The 19667-nt window shown below is 38.4% G+C and overlaps 32 non-coding genes across 32 annotated transcripts; all 32 read right to left on the bottom strand.

Moving 5' to 3' along the window:
* Positions 1-94: 94 nt before the first annotated feature.
* On the bottom strand, positions 95-167 carry TRNAR-ACG (transfer RNA arginine (anticodon ACG)). Its single transcript has one exon. It is a non-coding gene; the product is annotated as a tRNA-Arg (tRNA).
* A 419-nt stretch (positions 168-586) lies between these two features.
* Positions 587-658, bottom strand: TRNAH-GUG (transfer RNA histidin (anticodon GUG)). Its single transcript has one exon. It is a non-coding gene; the product is annotated as a tRNA-His (tRNA).
* A 580-nt stretch (positions 659-1238) lies between these two features.
* TRNAH-AUG (transfer RNA histidin (anticodon AUG)) lies at positions 1239-1311 on the bottom strand. The gene has a single exon. It is a non-coding gene; the product is annotated as a tRNA-His (tRNA).
* Positions 1312-1821: 510 nt separating this feature from the next.
* Positions 1822-1894, bottom strand: TRNAS-ACU (transfer RNA serine (anticodon ACU)). Its single transcript has one exon. It is a non-coding gene; the product is annotated as a tRNA-Ser (tRNA).
* Positions 1895-2324: 430 nt separating this feature from the next.
* TRNAH-AUG (transfer RNA histidin (anticodon AUG)) lies at positions 2325-2396 on the bottom strand. Its single transcript has one exon. It is a non-coding gene; the product is annotated as a tRNA-His (tRNA).
* Positions 2397-2404: 8 nt separating this feature from the next.
* On the bottom strand, positions 2405-2477 carry TRNAR-ACG (transfer RNA arginine (anticodon ACG)). Its single transcript has one exon. It is a non-coding gene; the product is annotated as a tRNA-Arg (tRNA).
* A 511-nt stretch (positions 2478-2988) lies between these two features.
* On the bottom strand, positions 2989-3061 carry TRNAR-ACG (transfer RNA arginine (anticodon ACG)). Its single transcript has one exon. It is a non-coding gene; the product is annotated as a tRNA-Arg (tRNA).
* Positions 3062-4155: 1094 nt separating this feature from the next.
* Positions 4156-4228, bottom strand: TRNAR-ACG (transfer RNA arginine (anticodon ACG)). The gene has a single exon. It is a non-coding gene; the product is annotated as a tRNA-Arg (tRNA).
* Positions 4229-4738: 510 nt separating this feature from the next.
* On the bottom strand, positions 4739-4811 carry TRNAR-ACG (transfer RNA arginine (anticodon ACG)). The gene has a single exon. It is a non-coding gene; the product is annotated as a tRNA-Arg (tRNA).
* A 1084-nt stretch (positions 4812-5895) lies between these two features.
* Positions 5896-5968, bottom strand: TRNAR-ACG (transfer RNA arginine (anticodon ACG)). The gene has a single exon. It is a non-coding gene; the product is annotated as a tRNA-Arg (tRNA).
* A 419-nt stretch (positions 5969-6387) lies between these two features.
* On the bottom strand, positions 6388-6459 carry TRNAH-GUG (transfer RNA histidin (anticodon GUG)). Its single transcript has one exon. It is a non-coding gene; the product is annotated as a tRNA-His (tRNA).
* A 580-nt stretch (positions 6460-7039) lies between these two features.
* Positions 7040-7112, bottom strand: TRNAH-AUG (transfer RNA histidin (anticodon AUG)). Its single transcript has one exon. It is a non-coding gene; the product is annotated as a tRNA-His (tRNA).
* A 1093-nt stretch (positions 7113-8205) lies between these two features.
* Positions 8206-8278, bottom strand: TRNAR-ACG (transfer RNA arginine (anticodon ACG)). Its single transcript has one exon. It is a non-coding gene; the product is annotated as a tRNA-Arg (tRNA).
* A 510-nt stretch (positions 8279-8788) lies between these two features.
* Positions 8789-8861, bottom strand: TRNAR-ACG (transfer RNA arginine (anticodon ACG)). The gene has a single exon. It is a non-coding gene; the product is annotated as a tRNA-Arg (tRNA).
* A 1084-nt stretch (positions 8862-9945) lies between these two features.
* Positions 9946-10018, bottom strand: TRNAR-ACG (transfer RNA arginine (anticodon ACG)). Its single transcript has one exon. It is a non-coding gene; the product is annotated as a tRNA-Arg (tRNA).
* Positions 10019-10437: 419 nt separating this feature from the next.
* On the bottom strand, positions 10438-10509 carry TRNAH-GUG (transfer RNA histidin (anticodon GUG)). Its single transcript has one exon. It is a non-coding gene; the product is annotated as a tRNA-His (tRNA).
* A 580-nt stretch (positions 10510-11089) lies between these two features.
* Positions 11090-11162, bottom strand: TRNAH-AUG (transfer RNA histidin (anticodon AUG)). The gene has a single exon. It is a non-coding gene; the product is annotated as a tRNA-His (tRNA).
* Positions 11163-11672: 510 nt separating this feature from the next.
* On the bottom strand, positions 11673-11745 carry TRNAS-ACU (transfer RNA serine (anticodon ACU)). Its single transcript has one exon. It is a non-coding gene; the product is annotated as a tRNA-Ser (tRNA).
* A 430-nt stretch (positions 11746-12175) lies between these two features.
* On the bottom strand, positions 12176-12247 carry TRNAH-AUG (transfer RNA histidin (anticodon AUG)). The gene has a single exon. It is a non-coding gene; the product is annotated as a tRNA-His (tRNA).
* An 8-nt stretch (positions 12248-12255) lies between these two features.
* Positions 12256-12328, bottom strand: TRNAR-ACG (transfer RNA arginine (anticodon ACG)). The gene has a single exon. It is a non-coding gene; the product is annotated as a tRNA-Arg (tRNA).
* A 511-nt stretch (positions 12329-12839) lies between these two features.
* TRNAR-ACG (transfer RNA arginine (anticodon ACG)) lies at positions 12840-12912 on the bottom strand. The gene has a single exon. It is a non-coding gene; the product is annotated as a tRNA-Arg (tRNA).
* Positions 12913-13343: 431 nt separating this feature from the next.
* On the bottom strand, positions 13344-13415 carry TRNAH-GUG (transfer RNA histidin (anticodon GUG)). The gene has a single exon. It is a non-coding gene; the product is annotated as a tRNA-His (tRNA).
* Positions 13416-13423: 8 nt separating this feature from the next.
* On the bottom strand, positions 13424-13496 carry TRNAC-ACA (transfer RNA cysteine (anticodon ACA)). The gene has a single exon. It is a non-coding gene; the product is annotated as a tRNA-Cys (tRNA).
* A 1095-nt stretch (positions 13497-14591) lies between these two features.
* TRNAR-ACG (transfer RNA arginine (anticodon ACG)) lies at positions 14592-14664 on the bottom strand. Its single transcript has one exon. It is a non-coding gene; the product is annotated as a tRNA-Arg (tRNA).
* Positions 14665-15164: 500 nt separating this feature from the next.
* Positions 15165-15237, bottom strand: TRNAR-ACG (transfer RNA arginine (anticodon ACG)). The gene has a single exon. It is a non-coding gene; the product is annotated as a tRNA-Arg (tRNA).
* Positions 15238-15668: 431 nt separating this feature from the next.
* On the bottom strand, positions 15669-15740 carry TRNAH-GUG (transfer RNA histidin (anticodon GUG)). The gene has a single exon. It is a non-coding gene; the product is annotated as a tRNA-His (tRNA).
* A 1174-nt stretch (positions 15741-16914) lies between these two features.
* Positions 16915-16987, bottom strand: TRNAR-ACG (transfer RNA arginine (anticodon ACG)). Its single transcript has one exon. It is a non-coding gene; the product is annotated as a tRNA-Arg (tRNA).
* A 510-nt stretch (positions 16988-17497) lies between these two features.
* Positions 17498-17570, bottom strand: TRNAR-ACG (transfer RNA arginine (anticodon ACG)). Its single transcript has one exon. It is a non-coding gene; the product is annotated as a tRNA-Arg (tRNA).
* A 420-nt stretch (positions 17571-17990) lies between these two features.
* TRNAH-GUG (transfer RNA histidin (anticodon GUG)) lies at positions 17991-18062 on the bottom strand. Its single transcript has one exon. It is a non-coding gene; the product is annotated as a tRNA-His (tRNA).
* Positions 18063-18070: 8 nt separating this feature from the next.
* TRNAR-ACG (transfer RNA arginine (anticodon ACG)) lies at positions 18071-18143 on the bottom strand. Its single transcript has one exon. It is a non-coding gene; the product is annotated as a tRNA-Arg (tRNA).
* A 1014-nt stretch (positions 18144-19157) lies between these two features.
* TRNAH-GUG (transfer RNA histidin (anticodon GUG)) lies at positions 19158-19229 on the bottom strand. The gene has a single exon. It is a non-coding gene; the product is annotated as a tRNA-His (tRNA).
* Positions 19230-19237: 8 nt separating this feature from the next.
* On the bottom strand, positions 19238-19310 carry TRNAR-ACG (transfer RNA arginine (anticodon ACG)). Its single transcript has one exon. It is a non-coding gene; the product is annotated as a tRNA-Arg (tRNA).
* Positions 19311-19667: the final 357 nt, after the last annotated feature.

Genomic DNA, 19667 nt, shown 5'->3' with positions numbered 1-19667 from the left:
AAATAAAATGAAAATGCCGTCACCAGGATTCGAACTGGGGTTGCTGCGGCCACAATGCAGAGTACTAACCACTATACGATCACGGCAACTTAAATGAGCCAGGTAGGAGTCGAACCTACAATCTTCTGATCCGTAGTCAGACGTGTTATCCATTGCGCCACTGGCCCAGCTGCCTTATGCTTCTTGGAGTGTTCATCATGTTTTTGAACCTGTTTCAAGCTTTGATGGTTATTGAAGTATATACAGAATCAAAGTCTGAGAGTTGACTGTACACTTGCTGCAGGGCTTATTTCCCATAAACATCTCACAAACAATTTTTTTTTGACTGCAAAATGATCTTTTCAGCCTGTGATGAACTTGCTCAGAGTCCATTCATTTTAGTTTCCTGTATTCAGAAAATTATGTCAGCTTTCCAGATTTCAAGAAAAAGATTCACAAAGAAATGATTCAAAGTATGGAAAGATAGCTTCACAATAAGCAGTAAAGACAAATTGTGCAAGCACATTCAAAGAATCTGCTTAGTTTCTTCAATTGTCCTTACCTTCAATATTGTAAAGAAATGGATGTGTGAGAAATAAAATGAAAATGCCGTGACCCGGATTCGAACCGGGGTTGCTGCGGCCACAACGCAGAGTACTAACCACTATACGATCACGGCAACTTAAACGAGCCAGGTAGGAGTTGAGCCTACAATCTTCTGATCCATAGTAAGACGCGTTATCCATTGCGCCACTGGCCCAGCTGTCTTATGCCACTTGGAGTGTTCATCATGTTTTTGAACCTGTTTCAAGCTTAGATGGTTGTTGAAGTATATACAGAATCACATTTTCAGAGTTGACTGTACACTTGCTGCAGGGCTTATTTCCCATAAACATCTCACAAACAATTTTCTTTGTCACTGCAAAATGATCTTTTCAGCCTGTGATGAACTTGCTCAGAGTCCATTCATTTGAGTTTCCTGTATTCAGGAATTTATGTCAGCTTTCCAGATTTCAAGAAAATGATTCACAAAGAAATGATCAAGAAATGATTCAAAGTATGGAAAGATAGCTTCACAATAAGCAGTAAAGACAAATTGTGCAAGCACATTCAAAGAATCTGCTTAGTTTCTTCAATTGTCCTTACCTTCAATATTGTAAAGAAATGGATGTGTGAGAAATAAAATGAAAATGCTGTGACCCGGATTGCTGCGGCCACAACGCAGAGTACTAATCACTATACAATCACGGAAACTTAAACGAGCCAAGTAAGAGTCGAACCTACAATCTTCTGATCCATAGTCAGATGCGTTATCCATTGCGCCACTGGCCCAGCTGTCTTATGCCACTTGGAGTGTTCATCATGTTTTTGAACTATTTCAAGCTTTGATGGTTATTGAAGTATATACAGAATCAAATTTTGAGAGTTGACTGTACACTTGCTGCAGGGCTTATTTCCCATAAACATCTCACAAACAATTTTCTTTGTGACTGCAAAATGATCTTTTCAGCCTGTGATGAACTTGCTCAGAGTCAATTCATTTGAGTTTCCTGTATTCAGGAATTTATGTCAGCTTTCCAGATTTCAAGAAAATGATTCACAAAGAAATGATCAAGAAATGATTCAAAGTATGGAAAGATAGCTTCACAATAAGCAGTAAAGACAAATTGTGCAAGCACATTCAAAGAATCTGTTTAGTTTCTTCAATTGTCCTTACCTTCAATATTGTAAAGAAATGGATGTGTGAGAAATAAAATGAAAATGCCGTGACCCGGATTCGAACCAGGGTTGCTGCGGCCACAACGCAGAGTACTAATCACTATACAATCACGGAAACTTAAACGAGCCAGGTAAGAGTCGAACCTACAATCTTCTGATCAGTAGTCAGACGCGTTATCCATTGCGCCACTGGCCCAGCTGTCTTATGCCACTTGGAGTGTTCAACATGTTTTTGAACTATTTCAAACTTTGATTGTTATTGAAGTATATACAGAATCAAATTTTGAGAGTTGACTGTACACTTGCTGCAGAGCTTATTTCCCATAAACATCTCACAAACAATTTTCTTTGTGACTGCAAAATGATCTTTTCAGCCTGTGATGAACTTGCTCAGAGTCAATTCATTTGAGTTTCCTGTATTCAGGAATTTATGTCAGCTTTCCAAATTTCAAGAAAATGATTCACAAAGAAATGATCAAGAAATGATTCAAAGTATGGAAAGATAGCTTTACAATAACCAGTAAAGACAAATTGTGCAAGCACATTCAAAGAATCTGCTTAGTTTCTTTAATTGTCCTTACCTTCAATATTGTAAAGAAATGGATGTGTGAGAAATAAAATGAAAATGCCGTGACCCGGATTCGAACCAGGGTGGCTGCGGCCATAACGCAGAGTACTAACCACTATACGATCACGGCAACTTAAACGAACCAGGTAGGAGTCGAGCCTACAATCTTCTGATCCGTAGTCAGACGCGTTATCCATTGCGCCACTGGCCCAGATGTCTTATGTCACTTGGAGTGTTCATGATGTTTTTGAACCTGTTTCAAGCTTTGATGGTTATTGAAGTATATACAGAATCAAATTTTGAGAGTTGACTGTACACTTGCTGCAGGGCTTATTTCCCATAAACATCTCACAAACAATTTTCTTTGTGACTGCAAAATGATCTTTTCAGCCTGTGATGAACTTGCTCAGAGTCCATTCATTTGAGTTTCCTGTATTCAGGAATTTATGTCAGCTTTCCAGATTTCAAGAAAATGATTCACAAAGAAATGATCAAGAAATGATTCAAAGTATGGAAAGATAGCTTCACAATAAGCAGTAAAGACAAATTGTACAAGCACATTCAAAGAATCTACTTAGTTTCTTCAATTGTCCTTACCTTCAATATTGTAAAGAAATGGATGTGTGAGAAATAAAATGAAAATGCCGTGACCTGGATTTGAACCGGGGTTGCTGCGGCTACAACGCAGAGTACTAACCACTATACGATCACGGCAATTTAAACAAGCCAGGTAGGATACGAACCTACAATCTTCTGATCCGTAGTCAGACGCGTTATCCATTGCGCCACTGGCCCAGCTGTCTTATGCCACTTGGAGTGTTCATCATGTTTTTGAACCTGTTTCAAGCTTAGATGGTTGTTGAAGTATATACAGAATCAAATTTTCAGAGTTGACTGTACACTTGCTGCAGGGCTTATTTCCCATAAACATCTCACAAACAATTTTCTTTGTGACTACAAAATGATCTTTTCAGCCTGTGATGAACTTGCTCAGAGTCCATTCATTTGAGTTTCCTGTATTCAGGAATTTATGTCAGCTTTCCAGATTTCAAGAAAATGATTCACAAAGAAATGATCAAGAAATGATTCAAAGTATGGAAAGATAGCTTCACAATAAGCAGTAAAGACAAATTGTGCAAGCACATTCAAAGAATCTGCTTAGTTTCTTCAATTGTCCTTACCTTCAATATTGTAAAGAAATGGATGTGTGAGAAATAAAATGAAAATGCTGTGACCCGGATTCGAACCTGGGTTGCTGCGGCCACAACGCAAAGTACTAACCACTATACAATCACGGAAACTTAAACGAGCCAGGTAAGAGTCGAACCTACAATCTTCTGATCCGTTGTCAGACACGTTATCCATTGCGCCACTGGCCCAGCTGTCTTATGCCACTTGGAGTGTTCATCATGTTTTTGAACTATTTCAAGCTTTGATGGTTATTGAAGTATATACAGAATCAAATTTTGAGAGTTGACTGTACACTTGCTGCAGGGCTTATTTCCCATAAACATCTCACAAACAATTTTCTTTGTGACTGCAAAATGATCTTTTCAGCCTGTGATGAACTTGCTCAGAGTACATTCATTTGAGTTTCCTGTATTCAGGAATTTATGTCAGCTTTCCAGATTTCAAGAAAATGATTCACAAAGAAATGATCAAGAAATGATTCAAAGTATGGAAAGATAGCTTCACAATAAGCAGTAAAGACAAATTGTGCAAGCACATTCAAAGAATCTGCTTAGTTTCTTCAATTGTCCTTACCTTCAATATTGTAAAGAAATGGATGTGTGAGAAATAAAATGAAAATGCTGTGACCCGGATTCGAATCTGGGTTGCTGCGGCCACAACGCAAAGTACTAACCACTATACAATCACGGAAACTTAAACGAGCCAGGTAAGAGTCGAACCTACAATCTTCTGATCCGTAGTCAGACGCGTTATCCATTGCGCCACTGGCCCAGCTGTCTTATGCCACTTGGAGTGTTCATCATGTTTTTGAACTATTTCAAGCTTTGATGGTTATTGAAGTATATACAGAATCAAATTTTGAGAGTTGACTGTACACTTGCTGCAGAGCTTATTTCCCATAAACATCTCACAAACAATTTTCTTTGTGACTGCAAAATTATCTTTTCAGCCTGTGATGAACTTGCTCAGAGTCAATTCATTTGAGTTTCCTGTATTCAGGAATTTATGTCAGCTTTCCAGATTTCAAGAAAATGATTCACAAAGAAATGATCAAGAAATGATTCAAAGTATGGAAAGATAGCTTTACAATAAGCAGTAAAGACAAATTGTGCAAGCACATTCAAATAATCTGCTTAGTTTCTTCAATTGTCCTTACCTTCAATATTGTAAAGAAATGGATGTGTGAGAAATAAAATGAAAATGCCATGACCCAGATTCGAACCAGGGTTGCTGTGGCCACAACGCAGAGTACTAACCACTATACGATCACGGCAACTTAAACGAGCCAGGTAGGAGTCGAACCTACAATCTACTGATCCGTAGTCAGACGCGTTATCCATTGCGCCACTGGCCCAGATGTCTTATGCCTCTTGGCGTGTTCATCATGTTTGTGAACCTGTTTCAAGCTTAGATGGTAATTGAAGTATATACAGAATCAAAGTCTGAGAGTTGACTGTACACTTGCTGCAGGGCTTATTTCCCTTAAACATCTCACAAACAATTTTTTTTGTGACTGCAAAATGATCTTTTCAGCCTGTGATGAACTTGCTCAGAGTCCATTCATTTTAGTTTCCTGTATTCAGGAATTTATGTCAGCTTTCCAGATTTCAAGAAAATGATTCACAAAGAAATGATTCAAAGTATGAAAAGATAGCTTCACAATAAGCAGTAAAGACAAATTGTGCAAGCACATTCAAAGAATCTGCTTAGTTTCTTCAATTGTCCTTACCTTCTATATTGTAAAGAAATGGATGTGTGAGAAATAAAATGAAAATGCTGTGACCCGGATTCGAACCAGGGTTGCTGCGGCTACAACGCAGAGTACTAACCACTATACAATCACGGAAACTTAGACGAGCCAGGTAAGCGTTGAACCTACAATCTTCTGATCCGTAGTCAGACGCGTCATCCATTGCGCCACTGGCCCAGATGTCTTATGTCAGTTGGAGTGTTCATCATGTTTTTGAACCTGTTTCAAGCTTTGATGGTTATTGAAGTATATACAGAATCAAATTTTGAGAGTTGACTGTACACTTGCTGCAGGGCTTATTTCCCATAAACATCTCACAAACAATTTTCTTTGTGACTGCAAAATGATCTTTTCAGCCTGTGATGAACTTGCTCAGAGTCCATTCATTTGAGTTTCCTGTATTCAGGAATTTATGTCAGCTTTCCAGATTTCAAGAAAATGATTCACAAAGAAATGATCAAGAAATGATTCAAAGTATGGAAAGATAGCTTCACAATAAGCAGTATAGACAAATTGTGCAAGCACATTCAAAGAATCTGCTTAGTTTCTTCAATTGTCCTTACCTTCAGTATTGTAAAGAAATGGATGTGTGAGAAATAAAATGAAAATGCCGTCACCAGGATTCGAACTGGGGTTGCTGCGGCCACAATGCAGAGTACTAACCACTATACGATCACGGCAACTTAAATGAGCCAGGTAGGAGTCGAACCTACAATCTTCTGATCCGTAGTCAGACGTGTTATCCATTGCGCCACTGGCCCAGCTGCCTTATGCTTCTTGGAGTGTTCATCATGTTTTTGAACCTGTTTCAAGCTTTGATGGTTATTGAAGTATATACAGAATCAAAGTCTGAGAGTTGACTGTACACTTGCTGCAGGGCTTATTTCCCATAAACATCTCACAAACAATTTTTTTTTGACTGCAAAATGATCTTTTCAGCCTGTGATGAACTTGCTCAGAGTCCATTCATTTTAGTTTCCTGTATTCAGAAAATGATGTCAGCTTTCCAGATTTCAAGAAAAAGATTCACAAAGAAATGATTCAAAGTATGGAAAGATAGCTTCACAATAAGCAGTAAAGACAAATTGTGCAAGCACATTCAAAGAATCTGCTTAGTTTCTTCAATTGTCCTTACCTTCAATATTGTAAAGAAATGGATGTGTGAGAAATAAAATGAAAATGCCGTGACCCGGATTCGAACCGGGGTTGCTGCGGCCACAACGCAGAGTACTAACCACTATACGATCACGGCAACTTAAACGAGCCAGGTAGGAGTTGAGCCTACAATCTTCTGATCCATAGTAAGACGCGTTATCCATTGCGCCACTGGCCCAGCTGTCTTATGCCACTTGGAGTGTTCATCATGTTTTTGAACCTGTTTCAAGCTTAGATGGTTGTTGAAGTATATACAGAATCACATTTTCAGAGTTGACTGTACACTTGCTGCAGGGCTTATTTCCCATAAACATCTCACAAACAATTTTCTTTGTCACTGCAAAATGATCTTTTCAGCCTGTGATGAACTTGCTCAGAGTCCATTCATTTGAGTTTCCTGTATTCAGGAATTTATGTCAGCTTTCCAGATTTCAAGAAAATGATTCACAAAGAAATGATCAAGAAATGATTCAAAGTATGGAAAGATAGCTTCACAATAAGCAGTAAAGACAAATTGTGCAAGCACATTCAAAGAATCTGCTTAGTTTCTTCAATTGTCCTTACCTTCAATATTGTAAAGAAATGGATGTGTGAGAAATAAAATGAAAATGCTGTGACCCGGATTGCTGCGGCCACAACGCAGAGTACTAATCACTATACAATCACGGAAACTTAAACGAGCCAAGTAAGAGTCGAACCTACAATCTTCTGATCCATAGTCAGATGCGTTATCCATTGCGCCACTGGCCCAGCTGTCTTATGCCACTTGGAGTGTTCATCATGTTTTTGAACTATTTCAAGCTTTGATGGTTATTGAAGTATATACAGAATCAAATTTTGAGAGTTGACTGTACACTTGCTGCAGGGCTTATTTCCCATAAACATCTCACAAACAATTTTCTTTGTGACTGCAAAATGATCTTTTCAGCCTGTGATGAACTTGCTCAGAGTCAATTCATTTGAGTTTCCTGTATTCAGGAATTTATGTCAGCTTTCCAGATTTCAAGAAAATGATTCACAAAGAAATGATCAAGAAATGATTCAAAGTATGGAAAGATAGCTTCACAATAAGCAGTAAAGACAAATTGTGCAAGCACATTCAAAGAATCTGTTTAGTTTCTTCAATTGTCCTTACCTTCAATATTGTAAAGAAATGGATGTGTGAGAAATAAAATGAAAATGCCGTGACCCGGATTCGAACCAGGGTTGCTGCAGCCACAACGCAGAGTACTAATCACTATACAATCACGGAAACTTAAACGAGCCAGGTAAGAGTCGAACCTACAATCTTCTGATCCGTTGTCAGACACGTTATCCATTGCGCCACTGGCCCAGCTGTCTTATGCCACTTGGAGTGTTCATCATGTTTTTGAACTATTTCAAGCTTTGATGGTTATTGAAGTATATACAGAATCAAATTTTGAGAGTTGACTGTACACTTGCTGCAGGGCTTATTTCCCATAAACATCTCACAAACAATTTTCTTTGTGACTGCAAAATGATCTTTTCAGCCTGTGATGAACTTGCTCAGAGTACATTCATTTGAGTTTCCTGTATTCAGGAATTTATGTCAGCTTTCCAGATTTCAAGAAAATGATTCACAAAGAAATGATCAAGAAATGATTCAAAGTATGGAAAGATAGCTTCACAATAAGCAGTAAAGACAAATTGTGCAAGCACATTCAAAGAATCTGCTTAGTTTCTTCAATTGTCCTTACCTTCAATATTGTAAAGAAATGGATGTGTGAGAAATAAAATGAAAATGCTGTGACCCGGATTCGAATCTGGGTTGCTGCGGCCACAACGCAAAGTACTAACCACTATACAATCACGGAAACTTAAACGAGCCAGGTAAGAGTCGAACCTACAATCTTCTGATCCGTAGTCAGACGCGTTATCCATTGCGCCACTGGCCCAGCTGTCTTATGCCACTTGGAGTGTTCATCATGTTTTTGAACTATTTCAAGCTTTGATGGTTATTGAAGTATATACAGAATCAAATTTTGAGAGTTGACTGTACACTTGCTGCAGAGCTTATTTCCCATAAACATCTCACAAACAATTTTCTTTGTGACTGCAAAATTATCTTTTCAGCCTGTGATGAACTTGCTCAGAGTCAATTCATTTGAGTTTCCTGTATTCAGGAATTTATGTCAGCTTTCCAGATTTCAAGAAAATGATTCACAAAGAAATGATCAAGAAATGATTCAAAGTATGGAAAGATAGCTTTACAATAAGCAGTAAAGACAAATTGTGCAAGCACATTCAAATAATCTGCTTAGTTTCTTCAATTGTCCTTACCTTCAATATTGTAAAGAAATGGATGTGTGAGAAATAAAATGAAAATGCCATGACCCAGATTCGAACCAGGGTTGCTGTGGCCACAACGCAGAGTACTAACCACTATACGATCACGGCAACTTAAACGAGCCAGGTAGGAGTCGAACCTACAATCTACTGATCCGTAGTCAGACGCGTTATCCATTGCGCCACTGGCCCAGATGTCTTATGCCTCTTGGCGTGTTCATCATGTTTGTGAACCTGTTTCAAGCTTTGATGGTAATTGAAGTATATACAGAATCAAAGTCTGAGAGTTGACTGTACACTTGCTGCAGGGCTTATTTCCCTTAAACATCTCACAAACAATTTTTTTTGTGACTGCAAAATGATCTTTTCAGCCTGTGATGAACTTGCTCAGAGTCCATTCATTTTAGTTTCCTGTATTCAGGAATTTATGTCAGCTTTCCAGATTTCAAGAAAATGATTCACAAAGAAATGATTCAAAGTATGAAAAGATAGCTTCACAATAAGCAGTAAAGACAAATTGTGCAAGCACATTCAAAGAATCTGCTTAGTTTCTTCAATTGTCCTTACCTTCTATATTGTAAAGAAATGGATGTGTGAGAAATAAAATGAAAATGCTGTGACCCGGATTCGAACCAGGGTTGCTGCGGCTACAACGCAGAGTACTAACCACTATACAATCACGGAAACTTAGACGAGCCAGGTAAGCGTTGAACCTACAATCTTCTGATCCGTAGTCAGACGCGTCATCCATTGCGCCACTGGCCCAGATGTCTTATGTCAGTTGGAGTGTTCATCATGTTTTTGAACCTGTTTCAAGCTTTGATGGTTATTGAAGTATATACAGAATCAAATTTTGAGAGTTGACTGTACACTTGCTGCAGGGCTTATTTCCCATAAACATCTCACAAACAATTTTCTTTGTGACTGCAAAATGATCTTTTCAGCCTGTGATGAACTTGCTCAGAGTCCATTCATTTGAGTTTCCTGTATTCAGGAATTTATGTCAGCTTTCCAGATTTCAAGAAAATGATTCACAAAGAAATGATCAAGAAATGATTCAAAGTATGGAAAGATAGCTTCACAATAAGCAGTATAGACAAATTGTGCAAGCACATTCAAAGAATCTGCTTAGTTTCTTCAATTGTCCTTACCTTCAGTATTGTAAAGAAATGGATGTGTGAGAAATAAAATGAAAATGCCGTCACCAGGATTCGAACTGGGGTTGCTGCGGCCACAATGCAGAGTACTAACCACTATACGATCACGGCAACTTAAATGAGCCAGGTAGGAGTCGAACCTACAATCTTCTGATCCGTAGTCAGACGTGTTATCCATTGCGCCACTGGCCCAGCTGCCTTATGCTTCTTGGAGTGTTCATCATGTTTTTGAACCTGTTTCAAGCTTTGATGGTTATTGAAGTATATACAGAATCAAAGTCTGAGAGTTGACTGTACACTTGCTGCAGGGCTTATTTCCCATAAACATCTCACAAACAATTTTTTTTTGACTGCAAAATGATCTTTTCAGCCTGTGATGAACTTGCTCAGAGTCCATTCATTTTAGTTTCCTGTATTCAGAAAATTATGTCAGCTTTCCAGATTTCAAGAAAAAGATTCACAAAGAAATGATTCAAAGTATGGAAAGATAGCTTCACAATAAGCAGTAAAGACAAATTGTGCAAGCACATTCAAAGAATCTGCTTAGTTTCTTCAATTGTCCTTACCTTCAATATTGTAAAGAAATGGATGTGTGAGAAATAAAATGAAAATGCCGTGACCCGGATTCGAACCGGGGTTGCTGCGGCCACAACGCAGAGTACTAACCACTATACGATCACGGCAACTTAAACGAGCCAGGTAGGAGTTGAGCCTACAATCTTCTGATCCATAGTAAGACGCGTTATCCATTGCGCCACTGGCCCAGCTGTCTTATGCCACTTGGAGTGTTCATCATGCTTTTGAACCTGTTTCAAGCTTAGATGGTTGTTGAAGTATATACAGAATCACATTTTCAGAGTTGACTGTACACTTGCTGCAGGGCTTATTTCCCATAAACATCTCACAAACAATTTTCTTTGTCACTGCAAAATGATCTTTTCAGCCTGTGATGAACTTGCTCAGAGTCCATTCATTTGAGTTTCCTGTATTCAGGAATTTATGTCAGCTTTCCAGATTTCAAGAAAATGATTCACAAAGAAATGATCAAGAAATGATTCAAAGTATGGAAAGATAGCTTCACAATAAGCAGTAAAGACAAATTGTGCAAGCACATTCAAAGAATCTGCTTAGTTTCTTCAATTGTCCTTACCTTCAATATTGTAAAGAAATGGATGTGTGAGAAATAAAATGAAAATGCTGTGACCCGGATTGCTGCGGCCACAACGCAGAGTACTAATCACTATACAATCACGGAAACTTAAACGAGCCAAGTAAGAGTCGAACCTACAATCTTCTGATCCATAGTCAGATGCGTTATCCATTGCGCCACTGGCCCAGCTGTCTTATGCCACTTGGAGTGTTCATCATGTTTTTGAACTATTTCAAGCTTTGATGGTTATTGAAGTATATACAGAATCAAATTTTGAGAGTTGACTGTACACTTGCTGCAGGGCTTATTTCCCATAAACATCTCACAAACAATTTTCTTTGTGACTGCAAAATGATCTTTTCAGCCTGTGATGAACTTGCTCAGAGTCAATTCATTTGAGTTTCCTGTATTCAGGAATTTATGTCAGCTTTCCAGATTTCAAGAAAATGATTCACAAAGAAATGATCAAGAAATGATTCAAAGTATGGAAAGATAGCTTCACAATAAGCAGTAAAGACAAATTGTGCAAGCACATTCAAAGAATCTGTTTAGTTTCTTCAATTGTCCTTACCTTCAATATTGTAAAGAAATGGATGTGTGAGAAATAAAATGAAAATGCCGTGACCCGGATTCGAACCAGGGTTGCTGCGGCCACAACGCAGAGTACTAATCACTATACAATCACGGAAACTTAAACGAGCCAGGTAAGAGTCGAACCTACAATCTTCTGATCAGTAGTCAGACGCGTTATCCATTGCGCCACTGGCCCAGCTGTCTTATGCCACTTGGAGTGTTCAACATGTTTTTGAACTATTTCAAACTTTGATTGTTATTGAAGTATATACAGAATCAAATTTTGAGAGTTGACTGTACACTTGCTGCAGAGCTTATTTCCCATAAACATCTCACAAACAATTTTCTTTGTGACTGCAAAATGATCTTTTCAGCCTGTGATGAACTTGCTCAGAGTCAATTCATTTGAGTTTCCTGTATTCAGGAATTTATGTCAGCTTTCCAAATTTCAAGAAAATGATTCACAAAGAAATGATCAAGAAATGATTCAAAGTATGGAAAGATAGCTTTACAATAACCAGTAAAGACAAATTGTGCAAGCACATTCAAAGAATCTGCTTAGTTTCTTTAATTGTCCTTACCTTCAATATTGTAAAGAAATGGATGTGTGAGAAATAAAATGAAAATGCCGTGACCCGGATTCGAACCAGGGTGGCTGCGGCCATAACGCAGAGTACTAACCACTATACGATCACGGCAACTTAAACGAACCAGGTAGGAGTCGAGCCTACAATCTTCTGATCCGTAGTCAGACGCGTTATCCATTGCGCCACTGGCCCAGATGTCTTATGTCACTTGGAGTGTTCATGATGTTTTTGAACCTGTTTCAAGCTTTGATGGTTATTGAAGTATATACAGAATCAAATTTTGAGAGTTGACTGTACACTTGCTGCAGGGCTTATTTCCCATAAACATCTCACAAACAATTTTCTTTGTGACTGCAAAATGATCTTTTCAGCCTGTGATGAACTTGCTCAGAGTCCATTCATTTGAGTTTCCTGTATTCAGGAATTTATGTCAGCTTTCCAGATTTCAAGAAAATGATTCACAAAGAAATGATCAAGAAATGATTCAAAGTATGGAAAGATAGCTTCACAATAAGCAGTAAAGACAAATTGTACAAGCACATTCAAAGAATCTACTTAGTTTCTTCAATTGTCCTTACCTTCAATATTGTAAAGAAATGGATGTGTGAGAAATAAAATGAAAATGCCGTGACCTGGATTCGAACCGGGGTTGCTGCGGCTACAACGCAGAGTACTAACCACTATACGATCACGGCAATTTAAACAAGCCAGGTAGGATACGAACCTACAATCTTCTGATCCGTAGTCAGACGCGTTATCCATTGCGCCACTGGCCCAGCTGTCTTATGCCACTTGGAGTGTTCATCATGTTTTTGAACCTGTTTCAAGCTTAGATGGTTGTTGAAGTATATACAGAATCAAATTTTCAGAGTTGACTGTACACTTGCTGCAGGGCTTATTTCCCATAAACATCTCACAAACAATTTTCTTTGTGACTACAAAATGATCTTTTCAGCCTGTGATGAACTTGCTCAGAGTCCATTCATTTGAGTTTCCTGTATTCAGGAATTTATGTCAGCTTTCCAGATTTCAAGAAAATGATTCACAAAGAAATGATCAAGAAATGATTCAAAGTATGGAAAGATAGCTTTACAATAAGCAGTAAAGACAAATTGTGCAAGCACATTCAAAGAATCTGCTTAGTTTCTTCAATTGTCCTTACCTTCAATATTGTAAAGAAATGGATGTGTGAGAAATAAAATGAAAATGCCGTGACCCGGATTCGAACCAGGGTTGCTGCGGCCACAACGCAGAGTACTAACCACTATACAATCACGGCAACTTAAACGAACCAGGTAGGAGTCGAACCTACAATCTTCTGATCTGTAGTCAGACGCGTTATCCATTGTGCCACTGACCCAGATGTCTTATGTCACTTGGAGTGTTCATCATGTTTTTGAACCTGCTTCAAGCTTTGATGGTTATTGAAGTATATACAGAATCAAATTTTGAGAGTTGACTGTACACTTGCTGCAGGGCTTATTTCCCATAAACATCTCACAAACAATTTTCTTTGTGACTGCAAAATGATCTTTTCAGCCTGTGATGAACTTGCTCAGAGTCCATTCATTTGAGTTTCCTGTATTCAGGAATTTATGTCAGCTTTCCAGATTTCAAGAAAATGATTCACAAAGAAATGATCAAGAAATGATTCAAAGTATGGAAAGATAGCTTTACAATAAGCAGTAAAGACAAATTGTGCAAGCACATTCAAAGAATCTACTTAGTTTCTTCAATTGTCCTTACCTTCAATATTGTAAAGAAATGGATGTGCGAGAAATAAAATGAAAATGCCGTGACACGGATTCGAACCGGAGTTGCTGCAGCCACAACGCAGAGTACTAACCACTATACGATCACGGCAACTTAAATGAGCCAGGTAGGAGTCGAACCTTCAATCTTCTGATCCGTAGTCAGACGCGTGATCCATTGCGCCACTGGCCCAGCTGTCTTATGCCACTTGGAGTGTTCATCATGTTTTTGAACCTGTTTCAAGCTTTGATGGTTATTGAAGTATATACAGAATCAAATTTTGAGAGTTGACTGTACACTTGCTGCAGGACTTATTTCCCATAAACATCTCACAAACAATTTTCTTTGTGACTGCAAAATTATATTTTCAGCCTGTGATGAACTTGCTCAGAGTCCATTCATTTAAGTTTCCTGTATTCAGGAATTTATGTCAGCTTTCCAGATTTCAAGAAAATGATTCACAAAGAAATGATCAAGAAATGATTCAAAGTATGGAAAGATAGCTTCACAATAAGCAGTAAAGACAAATTGTGCAAGCACATTCAAAGAATCTGCTTAGTTTCTTCAATTGTCCTTACCTTCAATATTGTAAAGAAATGGATGTGTGAGAAATAAAATGAAAATGCCGTGACCTGGATTCGAACCGTGGTTGCTGCGGCCACAATGCAGAGTACTAACCACTATACGATCACGGCAACTTAAACGAGCCAGGTAGGAGTCGAATCTACAATCTTCTGATCCGTAGTCAGACGCGTTATCCATTGCGCCACTGGCCCAGCTGCCTTATGCCTCTTGGAGTGTTCATCATGTTTGTGAACCTGTTTCAAGCTTTGATGGTTATTGAAGTATACACAGAATCAAAGTCTGAGAGTTGACTGTACACTTGCTGCAGGGCTTATTTCCCATAAACATCTCACAAACAATTTTTTTAGTGACTGCAAAATGATCTTTTCAGCCTGTGATGAACTTGCTCAGAGTCCATTCATTTTAGTTTCCTGTATTCAGGAATTTATGTCAGCTTTCCAGATTTCAAGAAAATGATTCACAAAGAAATGATTCAAAGTATGGAAAGATAGCTTCACAATAAGCAGTAAAGACAAATTGTGCAAGCACATTCAAAGAATCTGCTTAGTTTCTTCAATTGTCCTTACCTTCAATATTGTAAAGAAATGGATGTGTGTGAAATAAAATGAAAATGCCGTGACCCGGATTCGAAACGGGGTTGCTGCAGCCACAACGCAGAGTACTAAACACTATACGATCACGGCAACTTAAACGAGCCAGGTAGGAGTCGATCCTACAATCTTCTGATCCGTAATCAGACGCGTTATCCATTGCGCCACTGGCCCAGCTGTCTTATGCCACTTGGAGTGTTCATCATGTTTTTGAACCTGTTTCAAGCTTAGATGGTTGTTGAAGTATATACAGAATCAAATTTTCAGAGTTGACTGTACACTTGCTGCAGGGCTTATTTCCCATAAACATCTCACAAACAATTTTCTTTGTGACTACAAAATGATCTTTTCAGCCTGTGATGAACTTGCTCAGAGTCCATTCATTTGAGTTTCCTGTATTCAGGAATTTATGTCAGCTTTCCAGATTTCAAGAAAATGATTCACAAAGAAATGATCAAGAAATGATTCAAAGTATGGAAAGATAGCTTTACAATAAGCAGTAAAGACAAATTGTGCAAGCACATTCAAAGAATCTGCTTAGTTTCTTCAATTGTCCTTACCTTTAATATTGTAAAGAAATGGATGTGTGAGAAATAAAATGAAAATGCCGTGACCCGGATTCGAACCAGGGTTGCTGCGGCCACAACGCAGAGTACTAACCACTATACAATCACGGCAACTTAAACGAACCAGGTAGGAGTCGAACCTACAATCTTCTGATCTGTAGTCAGAAGCGTTATACATTGTGCCACTGACCCAGATGTCTTATGTCACTTGGAGTGTTCATCATGTTTTTGAACCTGTTTAAAGCTTTGATGGTTATTGAAGTATATACAGAATCAAATTTTGAGAGTTGACTGTACACTTGCTGCAGGGCTTATTTCCCATAAACATCTCACAAACAATTTTCTTTGTGACTGCAAAATGATCTTTTCAGCCTGTGATGAACTTGCTCAGAGTCCATTCATTTGAGTTTCCTGTATTCAGGAATTTATGTCAGCTTTCCAGATTTCAAGAAAATGATTCACAAAGAAATGATCAATAAATGATTCAAAGTATGGAAAGATAGCTTCACAATAAGCAGTAAAGACAAATTGTGCAAGCACATTCAAAGAATCTGCTTAGTTTCTTCAATTGTCCTTACCTTCAATATTGTAAAGAAATGGATGTGTGAGAAATAAAATGAAAATGCCGTGACCTGGATTCGAACCGGGGTTGCTGCAGCCACAACGCAGAGTACTAACCACTATACGATCACGGCAATTTAAACGAGCCAGGTAGGATACAAACCTACAATCTTCTGATCCGTCGTCAGACGCGTTATCCATTGCGCCACTGGCCCAGCTGTCTTATGCCACTTGGAGTGTTCATCATGTTTTTGAACCTGTTTCAAGCTTTGATGGTTATTGAAGTATATACAGAATCAAATTTTGAGAGTTGACTGTACACTTGCTGCAGGACTTATTTCCCATAAACATCTCACAAACAATTTTCTTTGTGACTGCAAAATGATCTTTTCAGCCTGTGATGAACTTGCTCAGAGTCCTGAGCAAGTTCATCACTGAGTTTCCTGTATTCAGGAATTTATGTCAGCTTTCCAGATTTCAAGAAAATGATTCACAAAGAAATGATTCAAAGTATGGAAAGATAGCTTCACAATAAGCAGTAAAGACAAATTGTGCAAGCACATTCAAAGAATCTGCTTAGTTTCTTCAATTGTCCTTACCTTCAATATTGTAAAGAAATGGATGTGTGAGAAATAAAATGAAAATGCTGTGACCTGGATTCGAACCGGGGTTGCTGCGGCCACAACGCAGAGTACTAACCACTATACAATCACGGAAACTTAAACGAGCCAGGTAAGAGTCGAACCTACAATCTTCTGATCCGTAGTCAGACGCGTTATCCATTGCGCCACTGGCCCAGCTGTCTTATGCCACTTGGAGTGTTCATCATGTTTTTGAACTATTTCAAGCTTTGGTGGTTATTGAAGTATATACAGAATCAAATTTTGAGAGTTGACTGTACACTTGCTGCAGGGCTTATTTCCCATAAACATCTCACAAACAATTTTCTTTGTGACTGCAAAATGATCTTTTCAGCCTGTGATGAACTTGCTCAGAGTCAATTCATTTGAGTTTCCTGTATTCAGGAATTTATGTCAGCTTTCCAGATTTCAAGAAAATGATTCACAAAGAAATGATCAAGAAATGATTCAAAGTATGGAAAGATAGCTTTACAATAAGCAGTAAAGACAAATTGTGCAAGCACATTCAAAGAATCTGCTTAGTTTCTTCAATTGTCCTTACCTTCAATATTGTAAAGAAATGGATGTGTGAGAAATAAAATGAAAATGCCGTGACCCGGATTCAAACCAGGGTTGCTGCGGCCACAACGCATAGTACTAACCACGATACGATCACGACATCTTAAACGAACCAGGTAGGAGTCGAACCTACAATCTTCTGATCCGTAGTCAGACGCGTTATCCATTGCGCCACTGGCCCAGATGTCTTATATTACTTGGAGTGTTCATCATGTTTTTGAACCTGTTTCAAGCTTTGATGGTTATTGAAGTATATACAGAATCAAAATCTGAGAGTTGACTGTACACTTGCTGCAGGGCTTATTTCCCATAAACATCTTACAAACTATTTTTTTTGTGACTGCAAAATGATCTTTTCAGCCTGTGATGAACTTGCTCAGAGTCCATTCATTTTAGTTTCCTGTATTCAGGAATTTATGTCAGCTTTCCAGATTTCAAGAAAATGATTCAGAAAGAAATGATTCAAAGTATGGAAAGATAGCTTCACAATAAGAAGTAAAGACAAATTGTGCAAGCACATTCAAAGAATCTGCTTAGTTTCTTCAATTGTCCTTACCTTCAATATTGTAAAGAAATGGATGTGTGAGAAATAAAATGAAAATGCCGTGACCCGGATTCGAACCAGGGTTGCTGCGGCCACAACGCAGAGTACTAACCACTATACGATCACGGCAACTTAAACGAGCCAGGTAGGAGTCGAGCCTACAATCTTCTGATCCGTAGTCAGACGCGTTATCCATTGCGCCACTGGCCCAGCTGTCTTGTGCCACTTGGAGTGTTCATCATGTTTTTGAACCTGTTTCAAGCTTAGATGGTTGTTGAAGTATATACAGAATCAAATTTTCAGAGTTGACTGTACACTTGCTGCAGGGCTTATTTCCCATAAACATCTCACAAACAATTTTCTTTGTGACTGCAAAATGATCTTTTCAGCCTGTGATGAACTTGCTCAGAGTCTATTCATTTGAGTTTCCTGTATTCAGGAATTTATGTCAGCTTTCCAGATTTCAAGAAAATGATTCACAAAGAAATGATCAAGAAATGATTCAAAGTATGGAAAGATAGCTTCACAATAAGCAGTAAAGACAAATTGTGCAAGCACATTCAAAGAATCTGCTTAGTTTCTTCAATTGTCCTTACCTTCAATATTGTAAAGAAATGGATGTGTGAGAAATAAAATGAAAATGCTGTGACACGGATTCGAACCTGGGTTGCTGCGGCCACAACACAGAGTACTAACCACTATACAATCACGGAAACTTAAACGAGCCAGGTAAGAGTCGAACCTACAATCTTCTGATCCATAGTCAGACGCGTTATCCATAGCGCCACTGGCCCAGCTGTCTTATGCCACTTGGAGTGTTCATCATGTTTTTGAACTATTTCAAGCTTTGATGGTTATTGAAGTATATACAGAATCAAATTTTGAGAGTTGACTGTACACTTGCTGCAGGGCTTATTTCCCATAAACATCTCACAAACAATTTTCTTTGTGACTGCAAAATGATCTTTTCAGCCTGTGATGAACTTGCTCAGAGTCCATTCATTTGAGTTTCCTGTATTCAGGAATTTATGTCAGCTTTCCAGATTTCAAGAAAATGATTCACAAAGAAATGATCAAGAAATGATTCAAAGTATGGAAAGATAGCTTTACAATAAGCAGTAAAGACAAATTGTGCAAGCACATTCAAAGAATCTGCTTAGTTTCTTCAATTGTCCTTACCTTCAATATTGTAAAGAAATGGATGTGTGAGAAATAAAATGAAAATGCCGTGACCCGGATTCGAACCAGGGTTGCTGCGGCCACAACGCAGAGTACTAACCACTATACGATCACGGCAACTTAAATGAACCAGGTAGGAGTTGAATCTACAATCTTCTGATCCGTAGTCAGACGCGTTATCCATTGCGCCACTGGCCCAGATGTCTTATGCCACTTGGAGTGTTCATCATGTTTTTGAACCTGTTTCAAGCTTTGATGGTTATTGAAGTATATACAGAATCAAATTTTGAGAGTTGACTGTACACTTGCTGCAGGGCTTATTTCCCATAAACATCTCACAAACAATTTTCTTTGTGACTGCAAAATGATCTTTTCAGCCTGTGATGAACTTGCTCAGAGTCCATTCATTTGAGTTTCCTGTATTCAGGAATTTATGTCAGATTTCCAGATTTCAAGAAAATGATTCACAAAGAAATGATCAAGAAATGATTCAAAGTATGGAAAGATAGCTTCACAATAAGCAGTAAAGACAAATTGTGCAAGCACATTCAAAGA

The sequence above is a fragment of the Pseudophryne corroboree genome, chromosome 6, assembly GCF_028390025.1.
Source record: "Pseudophryne corroboree isolate aPseCor3 chromosome 6, aPseCor3.hap2, whole genome shotgun sequence".
Classification (NCBI taxonomy): domain Eukaryota; kingdom Metazoa; phylum Chordata; class Amphibia; order Anura; family Myobatrachidae; genus Pseudophryne; species Pseudophryne corroboree.
Note: the sequence above shows the minus strand (reverse complement) of the source record. Positions and strands in the feature narration are given on the sequence as shown.